General features: G+C 39.5%; 1 long non-coding RNA gene across 2 annotated transcripts in view; it reads left to right on the plus strand.

Moving 5' to 3' along the window:
- LOC140625610 (uncharacterized) overlaps positions 1–17,732 on the plus strand; it is a 258,967-nt gene that overhangs the window by 23,795 nt on the left and 217,440 nt on the right. For both annotated transcript variants that reach the window (XR_012024955.1, XR_012024956.1), the window contains exon 2: positions 6,753–6,856. This is a non-coding gene — a long non-coding RNA (uncharacterized lncRNA). The remainder of the gene's footprint in view (positions 1–6,752; positions 6,857–17,732) is intronic.

Genomic DNA, 17,732 nt, shown 5'->3' on the forward strand with positions numbered 1-17,732 from the left:
TAATTAAAGTTGAAGAAAATGTTAGGTTCTCCTCTAGGCACATTTTACATGTTAAATAGTACAAATGGCTAGAGGTCATTGTACTGGATCAGAAATGTAAAGCCTTTTTGTGGGAAGTTCTTTGGACAAGGCTGCTTAAAAGCTTTGGAATATTTATGTATGTTCCTCTTTGATTTTGAACTTCTCAAGGTCACATGTTTCCCCAATATTAGCAATGCTCAATAGATGTTTGCTAAAAAATGAGTAAATTATTAAGATCTGAATTTTACATCTGTTCTGTTATTGCGTATAAGCAAAGACTTTTTTCTCTTCATCTAACAATATAACTTTTGAAAAAAGGGGGTTCTAGACAGGTAGGAGGAGAAGTTAGAGAAGAAAAGAAAGGCATTGCTCCTGGGATATCTCTTTCCTCAACCTCAGGAAAGGATCAGGTCTCCACTCCAAATCCTCACCACTAAAAAGGAAAGCAGTAGAAGTTTAGAGTTTAATTCTGAGAAACTACCCACATGAGTGTTTTTTTCTTAGTTGGGTTTAAGAAGTGGTAGCTGGTGCAAATATCGCTTACAGAAACGGGTTATATTGTCTTTTCTACAAATGAAGTTCACTAGACCATGCCATTTTTGTTGGAAGGCAATACTAATGGTAGCCTAAATGTTCTGTTTTAAATGCTAAGAGGAGTATATGTTCAGCTTAAAGTGGTAAGACGAGCAATTCAAGTGATAGTGCATCTTTAAATTATTCACCCTCATCTACCATGTGATTAGCCATGTTTAAAGATTTTCTGTTATGCACGGACTGTTCTCTGGGGTTATAGGATGATCAGAAGCAATGGCCAGATCTATGCGGATCAAGTATAATGAACAAGGCAAGTCTGTTCTCCCCTAGCAAAACAAGTAGCCTCTGGGTCCTTAAACCTGTTAATAAGAAAGAAATTGATCCTGAAAAGAGGGAAGCATGAAAGAAGAGAAGAAAGTTGGTTTGGGTTGTTGCTTTTGTTTTGTGTTCTGAATATAATTGCACTGTATGGTCTCCTAATTCCGCACTTAGTTTGTAGCAGATACTCACTGGTCCAGTTTCCATCCTTTCTCAAAGTTGGATATGCTGAAAAGTCAAGCGTCCAGCCAAGGTAACCAATGGTAATGAGCGTAGCTTGCAGTTTGAACCAAGCCTCAGAGTAATCCCTGCTTTTGAATGACCCATAATTATTGGCAGATTTACCTGGATTTATATGACTTAAAAGTTAGTTCCCTCTTTTTTTCTGCTCTTCTGCTGATGACTTTGGACAGAAATTTGCTTCATCAAGGAAGAAAGATCATATTACATTTACAATTCTAGCATAGCCATTTGGCAATAATACTACTCACATTGTTGCTTGAGTTAACTTAGGGACACCCCATCCTAAAAAAGTGTCTTGGAAATTTTCTTTAAACTATTACTTAACTATTACACGTGGGTAAAGAACACCCAACTTTAATCCCACCATCCCAAAACAACTGTTCTTGTTTGTACCTATGATTTTCCAGAATCTACCTACACACATACACAGCTTATCAAAGGCAGTTTACATGTTCCTTTGAATCTTGCTTTTTGTCTCTTAAGATTATATTTCAAACCCCGATGCAATTCCATTTGGGGACACAATAACTCTGGTATCACTCTGTAGTAGCCTGAAGAGGCATTTGCTGCCTAAGGGAGCCCGGCAAATCACTTCAGGCTTCTGTCAGGCTCCAATGACACCATTTAGGAAGAAGTGGAGGTAAGAAACAAAAATAATGTAACCCGGAGAAGGAAGAAGGCCACAGAGTTGCCAAGTGCAATTGTCTGACAACATCTCTCCAGAGAGGCTAGGATGAAAGCCACACAAATTACGGACAGCAATTTAAGAAATTGGAGGTGCTTTAAGTGAGGGAAAGGAAGATGTAAAGGATAGTGAGGTCTGGAAGAGTCTTTTGTTTTCTCAAGACTATGTGGTCAAGGTGGCTAGCTAAGCGAGGTTGTAGGTTTCCCAAAGAGGGCCCTCCTGGTCTGGGGAAGAAGGGACATGCTAGTCACACTGCACTGGAGGGGAAAATGCAGATTTTGTCCTGCATGGCTGCAGGCTTTTGCGGCAGGGCCCTTCCGATCCCTGCCTTCATCAGTCATTGTCCTTGGCTTGACCTTGCAGGAAAAAAAAAAAAGTGCCTTTGAGTTTTCTGCAGCTCATCTGCTTCTGCTATGCTGTCCTTTCCAAAGGGGCGCTGCCGCCTGGCCTAGTAACAGAGCAAACACACATATATCCTATGTGTGCACATATTGTGACTATGCAGTCTCCCAGTCTGGATACAAAGAAGACACTTTCCACTTTTTTTTTTTTTGGTAGTTTTATGGTTCTATTAACACAAATATGACATGCATACAAGCTGTCTGACTATTCATCTTCTTCGCTGCATGGCCTGGCCTGGCATTGGTACTGGTGACTCTGATGGCCTGCTGGGCTGCTCTTTCCACACCGGCTCTGAGGTTCCTGGAGAAGAGACATGGTAAGCAATCTCTGCACAGTAGGATTGGCCGCACGTCAGCAGAACTTCAAGCTCCTTGGTGTTGTGGACTAGGAACTTCCAGAAGCCACTGGGCAGCATGGGCTTTGTTTTCTCCTTGCTTCCCATAACCAATGTCGAGCATCAAGATCTGGCCCTTGAATCTTCTGTGCACCCTACTGTCAATGCCTCTGGGTTTCTGCTGTTGTGCTTAATTTTGACATTATCAGTCTGACGGATGCCGGGTGAATTTCTTTCTTTCTTTTTTTTAAAGATTTTATTTGGAGAGGATGTGGAGAAAGGGGAATGCTCTTGCACTGTTGGTGGGAATGCAAACTGGTGCAGCCGCTCTGGAAAACAGAGTGGAGGTTCCTCAAGAAGTTAAACATAGAACTGTCCTACGACCAGCAATTGCACTACTGGGTATTTACCCCAAAGATACAGATGCAGTGAAATGGCAGGATCCTGCACCCCAGTGTTTATAGCAGCAATGTCCACAACAGCCAAACTCTGGAAGGAGCCTCGGTGTCCATTGACAGATGAATGGATAAAGAAGATGTGGTTTATGTATACAATGGAATATTCCTCAGCCATTAGAAGAGATGAATACCCACCATTTGCTTTGACGTGGATGGAACTGGAGGGTATGATGCTGAGTGAAATAAGTCAGTCAGAGAAGGACAAACATCATATGGTTTCACTCATACATGAAATATAAGAAATAGTGAAAGGGATTATAAGGGAAAGGAGGGGAACTGAGTGGGAAAAGTTAGAAAGATAGACAAACCATTAGAGGCTCCTGACTCTGGGAAATGAACAAGGGGTTGTGGAAGGGGAGGTGGGCGGGGGGATGGGGTGACTGGGTAACGGGCACTGAGGGGGGCACTTGATGGGATGAGCACTGGGTGTGATAGTATATGTTGGCAAATTGAATTTAAATTTTAAAAATGTAAAAAAAAATGACTATAAAATATATTTTATTTATTTATTTGAGAGAGAGAGACAGAGGCAGCAGAGTGAGCAAGAAAGCATGAGCTGGGGATAGTGACAGAGAGAGAGGGAGAAGCAGATTCCCTACTGAGCAGGGAGTCCAACATGGGCCTCGGTCCCAGATCATGACCCGAGTCAAACACAGATGCCCAACCAACTGAGCCACCCGGGCATCCCTGGATGAACTTCTTGGTCCTCTTTTTTTAACAATTCTGGGCTTCACCAGAGGTCTGAGGGGAGCCATGATGCCCAGTAACAGATGGTTGCCACCTCTGCGGGCAGCGTGGAGGAAGAGTCCACCTTCTCTTTTAACTCCTCTGCTGTGCTGGGATTTTTGTCTTGAGTATGACTCTTGGGAGGACAAGGGTCTAGGTTTACCACACAGCACTGAGGATTTAACTCACTTTTTGCTTTGGTAACACAGGCTTCAGTAACCGTGAACTGTTTGCCCTTCTAACTGGTGGGTTGGGATGAGAGAAGAGAAATGAAAGGAGTGAGCCCTGCTCTTCTCTTGATGCCTGGTGTGTCCCTGGTACATTGATTTGTTGATGGAAGGTTCTGCTGGCAGCATGCATCACTAGCTGGAATTCTCAGAAAGGACCTGAGGGTGATTTTTCTCATAATCCTGGGCTCCTGGGATGTGCCACATTCTCTTTGTGTGACCTTGACATTTCTGTTTCCTTTCTTAAAATAAGAGGGATGGACTTTATAGATGCCATCTCAGGTTCCTTGGAGTTCTAAGGCTTCCTGGTTAGTTGTGTGATTTATTTATGGCTGGGCCTGCACAGTGAGGATGATGGCTTAGATGGAAGCCGAGGAGAGGAGCAGAAAGGCGCAAAATTCATCAAGGGCTTACCATGTGCTGAGCACCACGTTGAGCACTGCACGTGTGTGATAGCCTTTGATCCCTAGCTATGGGGTGACAAAATTCCACTCCCCATATAAGATGAGAACCTGGGTCGGAGATAAATAAGTGCACAATGTCTTTCAGCCAGTATGCCACAGAGTCAGGGAGGGGGCACAATTTTCTTCGAAACCCCCACTTTATGTCCAACCTCTTTCTAATTCTGTTTTGTTAATATCATGCTGCCCAAGCCATACATGGCCAGGCCATCCCCTCCCACACAGAACCCTCCAATCTGAGGCTCTTGGGAGAGGTCACAGAGAGGACATGGCTTGACCCACAAGCCAGGCTCCTCACTCCTCACCCCGTCCTTGGAATATTTGTCCCATCCACCATTCCCACAACCAGAGCCTTTCCACAGATGCAGCCTTGAGAGAGGAAGCCCTTGATGAGACCACCTGGGCCCAATATGAGGCTGGACTCAATTAAGGCCTTCTACATAAACTTTCAAGATTCCGGCTACTTTAAAAAAAAAAAAAAAAGATTCCAGAAGTCGGGGATGGAAGTCTGTCCCTCCTGCCAGGGCGAGCCTGGTAGGTAAGTTCTCTTGCTTAGTAAGCCTGCGGGGGAGGGTGCCTGCGTGGCTCAGTTGGTTCAGTGGCTGCCTTTGGCTCAGTCATGATCTCAGGATAGTGAGATTGAGCCCTGTGCTGGCCTCTGCCCTCAGCAGAATCTGTTTGAGATTCTCTCTCTTTCTGTTCCAACCCCGCCTCTCCCATTTTCTCACCCTCAAACAAATCAATAATAAAAATTAAAAACTGAAAAAAAAAAAAAAAAGAAAAAACCTGCCAGCGATGAACCTGGAGTGGCCTGCATCTCTTCCTTCTGTTTCTCTCTGCCCTCTGCTTCTGGAGGCCAGTTTCTGATTTCACCCCAGGGAAGCTCCGAGGTTTGGAACCAAGAGAGGGAGAAGTGTGGAGAGCAGAATAGAGAGGGTAAGGGACTGGGCTTTGGAATCACTATGTAGTTTGGACAGAGGTCAAAGAGAACAACTGTGAAAGATCTTTGGGCTTTCCTAAATGAAAAGTATAAAAACAGCAACAGTAACATTCAAGTTACTCTTCAGAGTCCAAATCTCCTAATCCCATCATCTGCAAGCAGCTATTTTAAGCAGCACATGCATACACATATTTCACAGATTTACAACTAAAGTCCTCGTGTCACCTTTATTTACCCATTTTTTTAAAAAAAATATTTATTCATGAGAGACCCAGAAAGGCAGAGACACAGGCAGAGGGAGAAGCAGGATTCATGCAGGGAGCCAGATGCGGAACTCGATCCCAGAACTCCAGTATCACGACCTGAGCCAAGGGCAGACACTCAACCACTTGACCCATCCAGGGTGTTCCGATTTTCCCATTTTTTAAGTTAATATTATTTCCATAAACCTTTTGAGAGGTGCTTTAGCTGTCCCACTATATCATGTTCTACGTGTCATTCCCTCTAACACATGCAGAGCATATGGCAAAGAATAAAGCTACTCGAGACAAATGGACTATTTTTCTAATTTCTTTTTGGAATATGTCAAACTGAACATATTGACTCTGTAGAAATGAAAACATTAATCCCATAGAAATTAATATATTCAGGGTTTCAATTCTCTCCATATGTGTATATATATATATAAATATACATATATACACACATGTATATATGCATATTATTTTTTCTTTCCAGAGAAGGCATTTATGGTTGGTTCACTTCGTAAATAAGTGCACCTTTGAGTCATTGATCATACATGTTAGCATAATGTCACATCTAAATTTCATTACCTTGATAAGCAATCTATACATTTGGCTCCTTTTGCCATATATTAAGTACACTATATATATCCATAAAAATTTGGAAAGCAAAGATTTCAGCAAAAAGCCTAATTTTAATTAGGAGAAATTAATGGTGTATTACGTGGGAGGAAAAGCCAGGCATCATCATTTACTGTTACCAGTATGCCATATTAATTTGATGGCAGTATTTTATGCAGGATGAGAGGGATAAGCATTGCATGCAGACCACTTTGATGTGTATCATTGCCCTGATTGACCTAGGCCTGCCAGATAATCAGTTCCAAAAAGCTTATAATCTGAGGGCTCTTTCATTTATCCCCGGAGAATAAGCAGCCTGAAGTTATCTAGATGGAAGCGAGGTTGTGTCCTACAGCTGCCCCATAGGTTTACAGCCAAAATGAGCTACCCCAGATACCCAGCAAATTCAGAAACTTAGAGCTTTGCCCTTGCCCTTGTCGACTAAGGTCACTTGTTTTATAGCTGTTATTTATTGCAGATTTGATGGGTCTGCTTTATTGCACTGCTACAACTTTCCTAATCATGTTTCCCTTTAACCAGGAGTCTGATGATCACAAATGGTGTAAGGATGTGAATAATTGCTGGAGAGCCGAAAAGGATGGATGTCGCTACTGAGTTATCCCTTTCACCCCTGCAAGAAGCAGGTGAGGACCATGCTCCCAGCTAAACCTGTATCCTTCGTGGGTGTGGATGTGGGGCTTTCCCAGCAGGCAGTGATGTCTGCTGTGTATGTGACCTAGGCAGAGCCCTGCCTGATTTATCAGTGAAACAGCTGGCCCCCATTAGGGGACTAATCAGCCTAAATGGGACCTGATTAAGGGGAGCCCTTGACGCCACAGCTGGTTAATTCCTGAGTGCTGCCCAATGTTTGGCTCTGAAGTGTGAGCTGTGTGCGTAACTTCTGCTTCCAGAAGCTACAGGCCCTGGTAAGCTGTGGCTGGACTCATGACAGTTGTACAGAGAAGCCCAATGGGCCTTGACTCCATTTTCTGCCAGGATTGCTTTGTCCTGAGCTTCTAAATTTCTTCTCTCTGCCCTTAGCAGAGGATCATTAGCAGTCTGTCCATTTCCATTTCTATCCCCTTTGGTCCCAAACAGCACAGCAATTGCCCCTCAAAAGTAATTATAAAGGTACGGGAGACTGACCCAGTCAGCATATTTGGGTGGGAACTTACATGTCTTCTCAACCCCACACAGCAGAGTGTGTTAGGCATTTGCCTAAAGGCTTCGGAATCAAATGGGAATTCAAATTCTGGCTCTTTTGGGTAGTGGTTTGTGATATTGAACGAGTCGAGTCACTTCACTTTGTTTCAAGTTTCTCATCTATCACATGGAGCTAATGATACCGAATTTTCAAAGTTGTTGTTAATAATAAATGAAACAAGAACGATCATAGTACTTGATACATAGTAAGCTCTCAGTGATTATTAGCTAAAAAAAATTATTAGTGTAATAATTTATAGGACCCGGCCTTGTGGAGTATTCTTAATCCATGTTAATTATAGTTACTGATATTAATATTAGTAAGCATCTTGCATGGTGGTAAGGCAATGATGATCAGGCCTCAGGGAGCAGTCGACGAGGTGGTAAACTGAGAGAGATATTGAAAATAGTGTGGACAGATACAAGGAAGCACCAAGTGGTGCAGAAAGACCACTGTCGCCTAGGTGTATGCGTACATTTAGCCGAGTGTATGTCCAAGGCTGGTATGTGAGAAAGGAAGGACAAGGAGTATACTATTAAACTGGCAAGAAAGCTGCCTATATTTAGAGCTTTTTGGGCTAAAATCCAAAGAGATAGCCTTTCATTTACTCCCCGCCCAACTCCAAAATAGCATTTTATTTTCCATATTCTCAAATGAAGTCTAAAGATGTGGGTTTAGCCCAGGACAGGAAAATGGATGGATGTAAGAGGGCCTAGGAAGAAAATGTCTAACCTCAAATAGCAGAAATAATCGAAGGAACTTTCAAATATACAATATAGTGTTGTTAGCTATAGTCATCGTGTTGTACATCATATCCCCAGAATTTATTTATCTTATAATCGGAAGTTTGTACTTTTTGACCACATTTACCCAACTCCCCACCTCCATCCCCTCACCTCTGGCAAAACCAATCTGATTTCTGTTCCTATGAGTTTACTTCCTTCAGATTCTTTATCCATTCACTTGTTGATGGGCACTTAGGCTGTTTTCAAGTCTGGGCTACTGTAAATAATGCTACAATGAACACAGAGAGGTGCAGATATCTCTTCAGGATAGTGATTTCATTTCCTTCAGATAAATATCCAGGAGTGGGATTGTTGGATCATAGTTGCTAAGGGAGCAAACCTAAGAGTTCTCATCACAAGGGAAGAAAGAATTACAACTACATGAGGTGATGGATGTTAATTAAACTGATTATGATAATCATTTTACAATATATACATATATCAAGTCTTTATGTTGTACCTTAAATTTATATAATGTTATCTGGCAATTATATCTCACTGAAACTGGGGGAAAAACAAAGGGAAGTAGAAATGAAGAATGTCTGGGGAAGTCTGGTGGTATTGCCATTTGTAATCTCTTCAATGTATCTAGTGCTTTATTGTGAAACAATTTGCCCACACTGTTTATTTAATCAATTAATGATGTGATAGGTGGATAGACCTTTTTATTCTTTTCTGATGAGGAAATGAAAGTCTAGGGTGGCTACCTGAATTGACCAAGGTCACACAGAAGGCAAAGAACAGGATCAGGGTTGAAATCCAGGTTTATAACATCCAGCCTTCTATTAAACTCAGAAGAGCTGCTGGTTAAACTATACTTTTAACTTATTCATATTTTAGAATCTCAGCTATGTCCATCTTGGAAGTCCTAAAATTCTCTATTTTAGTATAGGTCAGTAATGAACTAGAGCAGACAAGATGTCCTTAGTTGGCTGCACACAGTAGATAAAACAGTAAAAGAAAATAAGCTGTAAGAAAATGTCTTATAAATATTAGGTCCCCTGTGATTTATACTCAGTTTTAACATATGGTACAATGTACAACCACACATCATCTGATAATGGCTAAAATCGTAATTTGAGGCCAAAAAAGGGGGAAGAAAAACAAGGAGTATCATTACCTATTTTTCATCAGTTGTATTTGGGCTTGGAAGAGAAAGCACTTGGAAGACTGTATGGTTCATAGGTGCTATTAAAGGAGTGTTGAAGTTTCACTGGTGGGATCAGGAATAGGGTCAGTGGAATAAACCTGTTCACCCCCATAGCTGCCTCTGCAGCTGGAGTTGGACGTTGACCTGATCTGCAGTGGAAATTCCTTCTTGTGGGGAAATAGGGCCCTGATCTCTCTCCTGAGGGACTCATGTATGTAAGACCATCCAGTGACAGTACACCTCTTCTGGAAACACAAAGTTTGTTATGTATAATAGAACTCCTATGATTTCATGGCGATAAGTACTGATCGCATAAGTCCTATCCCATCAGCACAGGAAGGGAGGGTTATTCAGGCTCATGGTTTTCAGAGCAGACTATTAAAACATAGAGGTTATTTGACTTACCAAAGTTCACCCAGCTAGAAAATGGTAAATCTAGGGCCCTAGTTTAGTACTTTACCCACTCTTCTACACTCTCTTCCTTGCTGAGAACTGCACATTGGATACACATTCTGCATTGGTTATTTGCTTTCTCTGGGTTGCTAGTTAAATTCGACCCAACATTCGTTTACGGAGCTTCCACACTTCACAAAGCACGGGGGGAGGACTAAGGACACAAGACCTGGTATCTGCACTCAAAGAGAGAGGGAGAGATTAGCAGAATATACTTGATGTCTACTGTTTCCAAATTGTTGGAATTTCTCCTATAGTGGGTTCAGCTCCCAACGGTCCTCCAATGACTTGATATTTATGACACTCATTGGTCTGTCACAAGCTAACACTTTTATCTGCTAAGTTTCCTGTTTACATGCACTTTACTTTTGTGCCACTACAGCATTGCTTATGATGTATTTTCTATCACAAATACCCACCCTAATTTCAAAAGTATATTCCCCCAGAAAGTCTTCCATGCTTTCTTCATATCTGTTTATTTTTCCTTCCACTGAATTCCTGCAATACCATATCTATTGTTATGTTATCTATAACTTCGTATCTTTTATTGTACTTATAGATGTATATATCCTCTCCCTTGCTAAGGTTTAGATCCTTAGGGCAAAAATGTAAGTCTGATCTTTATCATGCCTAGAAGAGTCATCATGACATGAGTGAGGCCTCAATAAGGGATCATATAAATGAATCCAGAGATTGCATAAGTTATTCAATTCAACACTCATCGATTGAACATTTACTATACACCTGCTGTGGTGAGTGAATATTAGTTTTTTTATTGACCATTAAGCAGATGCAACCTTGAGCATGTGGATGTGATTATTTCTTTTGACTTTATACATAACCTAATTCTTCAGCACATGTTGAGAGAACTATGGGAAATTGTGTAAGCAGTGATGTCTCCATCAAGCAGGTTATTGAGAGTTTTTTCCCCCTTTAGGTTGGACCTTCAGGAACCTCTGGACACTGCAAGATACTTTTTCTTCAAACTAGATCCATAGGGAAATGTAAATGCCTTGTTTCTCCTTGATTCTCCAAGCTTATTAACACCAGTTTAAGCTTTTGAGTAACTGTTTTGGTTGCCAATTGGTATTTTGGCGTGTATCATTGTGTATCTAGCTAATGCTGAGTTCACAGGCTTGAAGGGGAAGTCGTGTCTTTCACAAGATGCCCTTCTTTCTTCCTGGTGATAGATCTTCTCAAGGCTACTTTGTATGTTCGGAGTCTTCCTGTGTTCCTACTTAAGCCACTTTCTATAGAGTTCGCATTAATTGCTTTTCTGTCTCTCTTCCATATCCAATGGCATTTACACATAGCCTCATTAATTAATGCCCACCCTGCTTGCTATTTACAGCATTGATTTCCAGTTACATAGAACAAAATGGGAAAGGCTCTTCGGAGAACAACTTCAGAATCCTCTTTCTAGAATAATAGAGCAGGGTTATGGCTGGCTTCATGTTCTGTTTTCACTTTTCTATATTGGAATTTATATGAACACAAAAGTAGTCATGCCCAGTAGGGCTTCATAATGAATCTAGAGCCCAGATTATAGTTACACTAATTATAAATTAGTATTGGCAATTCCTCTTATATTTCACAAAGCTTTCGCACATTGTATTATCTTGCTTCATAGAACAACATGTCAAGAGGGTATCCTTCTCACTAAATTATTTTTATTTTAATTTTATCTATTTATTTATGAGAAACAGAGAGAAAGGCAGAGACATGGGCAGAGGGAGAAGCAGGTTCCCTGTGGGGAGCATGATTCAGGACTTGATCCTGGGATCCTGGATCACACCCTGAGCAGAAGGCAGATGCTCAACCCCTGAGGCACCCAGGTGTCCCTTGTCACTACATTGCAAGTGAGGAGACTAAGCTTCAGAAAAGTTGAATGGCCCCTTCAGGTTCATATAGTCAGTGATTTGTAGGGCCAGGGTCTATGCCCATATTTTTTTAAGACCCAAAGCCATAATTTTTTTTTTTCATCTGTATACTCTGGATTCTTCTGAAAGTAGACTACATGTAGCAATTCTGAACTCCCCCTGAATATCCAACAAGCACTAACTAAAATCTACCAATAAACAGAGCCCCCAGGCAGACTCTGGCCTCTGTATTCATGGTCAGTATATGATAGAGGAAGCAACACAAATCCATGATGAAGGGGTCAATTATTCAATAAATGGTGCTGGGAAATAGAATAGGTTTATGAGGAAAAAGAAATAAATTTAGATTTTCCTATAAAAATAAACATCAAAATAAAATCTAGATTAATTAAGGACTCCTACTAAAAAAGAAATAAAAATGGAAGAAAATATAAATGAGTTATTGCCCAATCCTTGATAAGGAGGAATTTCCATGCTTAAAACTAATGAGAGATATCTCAAAGGAAGCAATCAATAGAGTTGGCTAGATAAAAGCTTAAACCTCTTTACGTCAAGACAAATAATAAAGGGAAAAACATTTGGAACATGTTTGGCAGAAAAGGCTTTAGAGCATTGATATATGAAAAGCCCATATCAATCAATGAGAAATCATTAAAACAGTTAATAAGAAAGAATAAAGGAGGGATATAAATATGTGAAAATGTGTTAAGCTATTAATCAAATACATTAAGCAAGAATTTCCTTTTAAAAATTAGGTATACATTGTTTGTAAAGGTCCATTGAGACAATACACTTTCACATTCATAAATTAATATAGTCCTTTAAGAATGCAATTCAGCAGTATGTATAAACAGTTAAAATATTCATATCCTTTAAACTAATAATGCTGCTTTTAGGAATTTATCCCAAAAGTAATTCAAAATGTGAACAAAGATGTATTCATAAAGTATAAATTACAACCTTATTTAAGAAAGCACATTAAAATAGAAATCCTTACTGTTCTAGTCATCATTTCATTCTCCTTGTCAAAAATAGGGCCTTGTACTAGGTAAGAGCTTCAAAAAATTGGTTGAATGGTGGAATTAATGATGGGCTACAATATAATATGCAATAGTTGAGGAGTAGTTAAGTATATTATCGTATATCCAAATAATATAATCATTAAAATCAATGTTCTGAAGAGTTTTAAGTGCAAAAACACTATTGATATAACATTTTTAAGAAAACAGGGTACAAAGTATATGTAGCATGTCAATACATGTGAATGTATTGCAAATTATATACATATAGCAATATATATGTATTCTGTCTATATCTATCTGTCTATATAATTTATTTAAAGAGGAAAATACTGGAAAGAAATGTGGTAAAATGCTAATATTGCTTATTTCATAGAGTTGGAATTATGAAAAACTGTCATTTTCTTGATAATAGTGTTCTGTATTTCTCAGTTTTCATGGAAAGCATATACCACATTTAATTTAAAAAAATACACGGGATAATCTGGAAAGACTTTTATTAAACAGTCAATAGTGATTATCTCCAGGTGGTGAGATGTTTTTAATTTTTGTAAAATTTTAATAATAAGCCTATATTATTTTTAATCAGAAAAAAATGTTCTATTAAGAAGAAACATTCTATAGCATAAAAAGATCAGCAAAGAAAATTAGAAAGAATGAACATTACAGAAAAATTAAAAAGAATGAATATCAGAGTCAAAATAAGCGTGCAGCAAAGTGAGACCCTGATCAGAGTGTGATCAATTGATTGTATTAATAGCCCTAATTCTTTTTTAAATTGAAGTACAGTTGGCACACAATGTTACATTGGTTTCAGGTATACAACACAGTGATTGGAGAAGTCTGTCTGGTACGTTACTCTGACCACCAGTGTAGCTCCCATCTGTGACCATATGACATTACGATACCATTGACTATGTTGTAATTTCTCTCTCTGTGGCTCCTTTATTCCATTCCCGGAAGCCTGTGTCTCTCCTTCACCCATTTTGCCGAACCCTTAGCCCTTCCATTCTGGACACCACGTTTGTTCCCTGTATTTATGGGTCTGTTTCTTCTCTTTATGTTTGTTTTTTTATTTGTTATTGGGGTTTTTTGTTTTGTTTTCTTGGATACTACATATATGCGATACTACATACATATGTAGTATGGTCAGTCTATCTATCTATCTATCTGTCTATCTATCTATCTATCTATCTATCTACCTATCCATGGACTTTGGGTTGCTTCCATACCTGGGCTATTGCAAATAATGCTTCAATAAACATAGGACAGCATATATCTTAGCATTCTTATTTTCTTTGGGTAAATACCTGCTAGTGGAATTACTGGATCATTTGGGATTTCTGTGTTTAATTTTTTTGAGGAACCTCTATATTGCTTTCTATAGTAACTGCATTAGTTTGTTTCTACCAATAGTGCATGAAGGTTCCTTTTTCTATGCATTCTCACCCACATTTGTTATTGCTTGTCTTTTTGATACTTGCTATTCAAAAGCAAGTTGTGATGTGGTATCTCACTGTGGTTTTGATTTGCATTTCTCTGATGATTAATAATGGTGAGCATTTTTTATGTGTCTGGTTAGGTCTTCTTTGGGGAAAAAATGTCTATTCAGGTCTGTCCACTTTTAAATTTTTTAAAAATTTTATTTATTTATTCATGAGAAACACAGAGAGAGAGAGAGAGAGAGGCAGAGACACAGGCAGAGGGAGAAGCAGGCTCCATGCAGGGAGCCTGATGTGGGACTTGATCCCGAGGCTCCAGGATCACAGCCTGGGCTGCAGGCAGTGCTAAACCACTGCACCACTGGGGCTGCCCAGGTCTGTCCACTTTTAATTGAATTATTTGTTTTTGTTTTTGCTTGGTGTTGGGTTGTGTAGGTTCTTTATGCATTTTTGATTGAATGGCCCTCATTCCTAATACTTGCCTATATCTCTTGCTCCTACTATATAACTTTTAGTGTCCTTCCATAATTACTCTGGGGTTGGCCAAATGGTTTGTCTTGGTCAATGGCTTTGCAAGTATGAAGTGGGCAGAGTTTGAAATGCACTTGTATTTTGGGACCAGTTTTCTCCCCGTAATACTAACATGAGAACATATTCCATCTGTCCTGCTCGAGATGAGAAACTCCTGGCTCAGTCAACTTTGTTAACCTCAACTCACCACCACCAACCAACTGCCAGACATGAGGGTGAACTCAGCTAAGATCAGAACCACCTGGCTAGTCCAGGCTAAATTGCTGATCCAAAGATGTGTGACCCAAATAAATCTATTGTGGTAATCCACTGACTCATAGGAGGGTTTGCTATTACAGCATTATTGTGACAATAGATTCTGATTCAGAGGGGCGTAATGACTATTTGTTGATTAGAAAGGTCACAACAAAATCCTTGCTCCGTTGTTAGGAGATTTATGTCTTTAGGACGCGTTGAGGGCAGCATGAAACATTTCTCTTGGCAATCAACTTCCCATTGCTCAAATGGCATTCTCTCCAGTCTACTCACAGCCTACAAAGTACATAGATTTCAAGGGGAAGAAAATGCCCCTGATAAAATACTAGAACATTCTAGTTTTTGGAAATATTTCCATACTTGTCCCTCATAGATATTAACACACTGACATTCATATTAACTTATAAATCTCTTATAAGTTTAGTTAGCATTAAAATGTCTCCACATATATGTTGGCAATTGAATTCAAATAAAATATAAAATAAAACAAAATAAAATAAAATGTCTCACGATTCTGATCATATTAGGATGATGGCAAGTTGTACTTTGTAGGAGTAAAGGAGAGAAGAGACCCCTGAAATCTAAGTGGCATACTAGTATTGTATGGGGCTTCCTGGCAAAGCGAAATCTAATTTTTCTCTGTCTGTTGCTATAATTGTTCCACAATTCTTTAACCTCCAACAGTAAACATTAAACCAAGAGTGCAAATTAAAGGAGTGCCACAATTTAAAGGTAGAATGCACTATTTACGAACTCATTAAACATCATTAAGTTTCTATTCAAACACTGTTTCGGGGGGGAAAAGGACCTTGTCAGTCTAGATGGGTCCATCAGGCTGTCAGAGACTGATGTTATCATCTACTGGAATTACAAAAGTAATGATAAAAACTCCCATTTAGTGAATGTCTAAACTGTTTCAATATTGTGATATTGTTCTCTTTACACAATGACCTCATAATAACCCTGTAAGGTAAGTGTTATTTCCTCCATTTTAGAGAAATGCAGAACAGATACAGTAGCTGAGGTTTACAGAGGTAAGGAAATGTTTCCAGATCACAGGTTGGCCCAACACTGAGTCAGGGCTCACACCCACCCTGTTGTGAGACTGGACAGCCCATTTTCACACGCCCAGATCATTCTGCTTCCCAGGGCACCACCCTATCCAGAGCAGACATGCTGGTTTCCACTTATCTTGGAAGTTACATTTACCTTGTTAAATCAACAGATCGGCATTTTCATTTTTAAACAAACTTTAATGTCTAATTACCCCAGTTTTCTCCTCAGAGTCTCTTTCATTTGACACACATTGAGACTTTTATATTTGCCTTTCCTACACATTGGATAATCTTAAACACTCCAAAAAACTATAAATTCTCACCTAGCAATCTGTAGTCACTTTGAGATGAGGACTTAAAGGACAATGAATTTTCTTCATTTGATGCTTAACATATGGTACCTGCTGATTCTCTTAGTATAATATGATAATTACAAGTGCACATGATTTAATTGTAATGTTTACCAGGCGGTTCGTAGGCTCATGATTGTAAAGAACAAGCAATAAGATCGCCATGTGGCTAATAAGCCGTGCTTTCCATCAAAGCAGACCCTGCCCTTCCCTCATTGGATTCCTTCCTCTCTTTCCTTGACCCTCCAGCTCCCCTGCCTGGGTCAGCCTTTTGGCCAAATGAATCCTCAAGCTTTGTGTTGCCTTCTTCTCCATCAAGCCTTCTACACAGTGAGCTGTCCTTGGAAAGACTTTAATAAGCAAACCACATTAAAATATGAATTTACAACAGCTTAAAATCTTACTGCCTCCAGATTATGCATGTTTTCATAGGAGCAGTGATAAACTTAAAAAATGAAACTGGCAGAAGAAATCTTAGCATTAACGTAATGCTTATGAGGTAAAACACCTTTAGAAGTGAACTGCTTCGCAGTGCCCCTCAGCTCACATTGCTTTGGTCCTGTGTCTCTCCATGATGGAGCATTGTTCTTTACCATTAGCAGTAAGTCATGCAGAGGCTGCAAAAAAGTCATGATTTCCTCAAAACCATGAGAGACTGAAGTTGAAAGTCAAAACTTCAGGTTGCATTCTAAGTGCCTTTGTATAATTTTATTTTCTGCAACAACATTTTGGTCTGATTCGAGAAAGCTCAATGCTTGTCTGCTTTAAGATATTTAAAGGAAAATTAGAGTAATTACAATTCATTATAATGACAATAGTGCCAATTTAAGTGAACAAGAAATACTGTGTCTACATGTACTCAGTGCATCATCTTCACATCTGAAAAGACATTAGGCAGAAAGTAGATAGTTATCTGTTGAAGGGAGAGATGAAGGAACATGTGTGTACATGCACGCATATACTGCACATACACTCACAAGCCACACACACAGACACAATCCTATACATTCATTGCACCATGTACAGAGACAGGTGCACACACAACGCACACGCACAATCATTTCCTGAGATTTGGGGAAAAAAACACTATTCTATATCATGTTTCCCACTGAAAAATCCCACAAAGCAGAAAAATAATGCCAATTTCTTTTTCGTCTTTATAAAATTTTAAATCTGATCAATTGGCAGGTTGATGGATTACTTTCTATAGGGAACTTTAACTGAATCACCTAAATGTTTGTAGTAGGCATTATTTAACAATCCTAAATCTTGAGGAAATTGTGGTGGCTCAAATGCCTCTGTGAAAAATTAGGTTTGGAACAAATCTGATCCCATTAGTTTTCTCTTTACTGAAGGATAAGGGCTAGCAACTCTGTAACCTTTTATAGGATTCTCA

Source organism: Canis lupus, chromosome 3, assembly GCF_048164855.1.
Source record: "Canis lupus baileyi chromosome 3, mCanLup2.hap1, whole genome shotgun sequence".
In the NCBI taxonomy this organism is placed as follows: domain Eukaryota; kingdom Metazoa; phylum Chordata; class Mammalia; order Carnivora; family Canidae; genus Canis; species Canis lupus.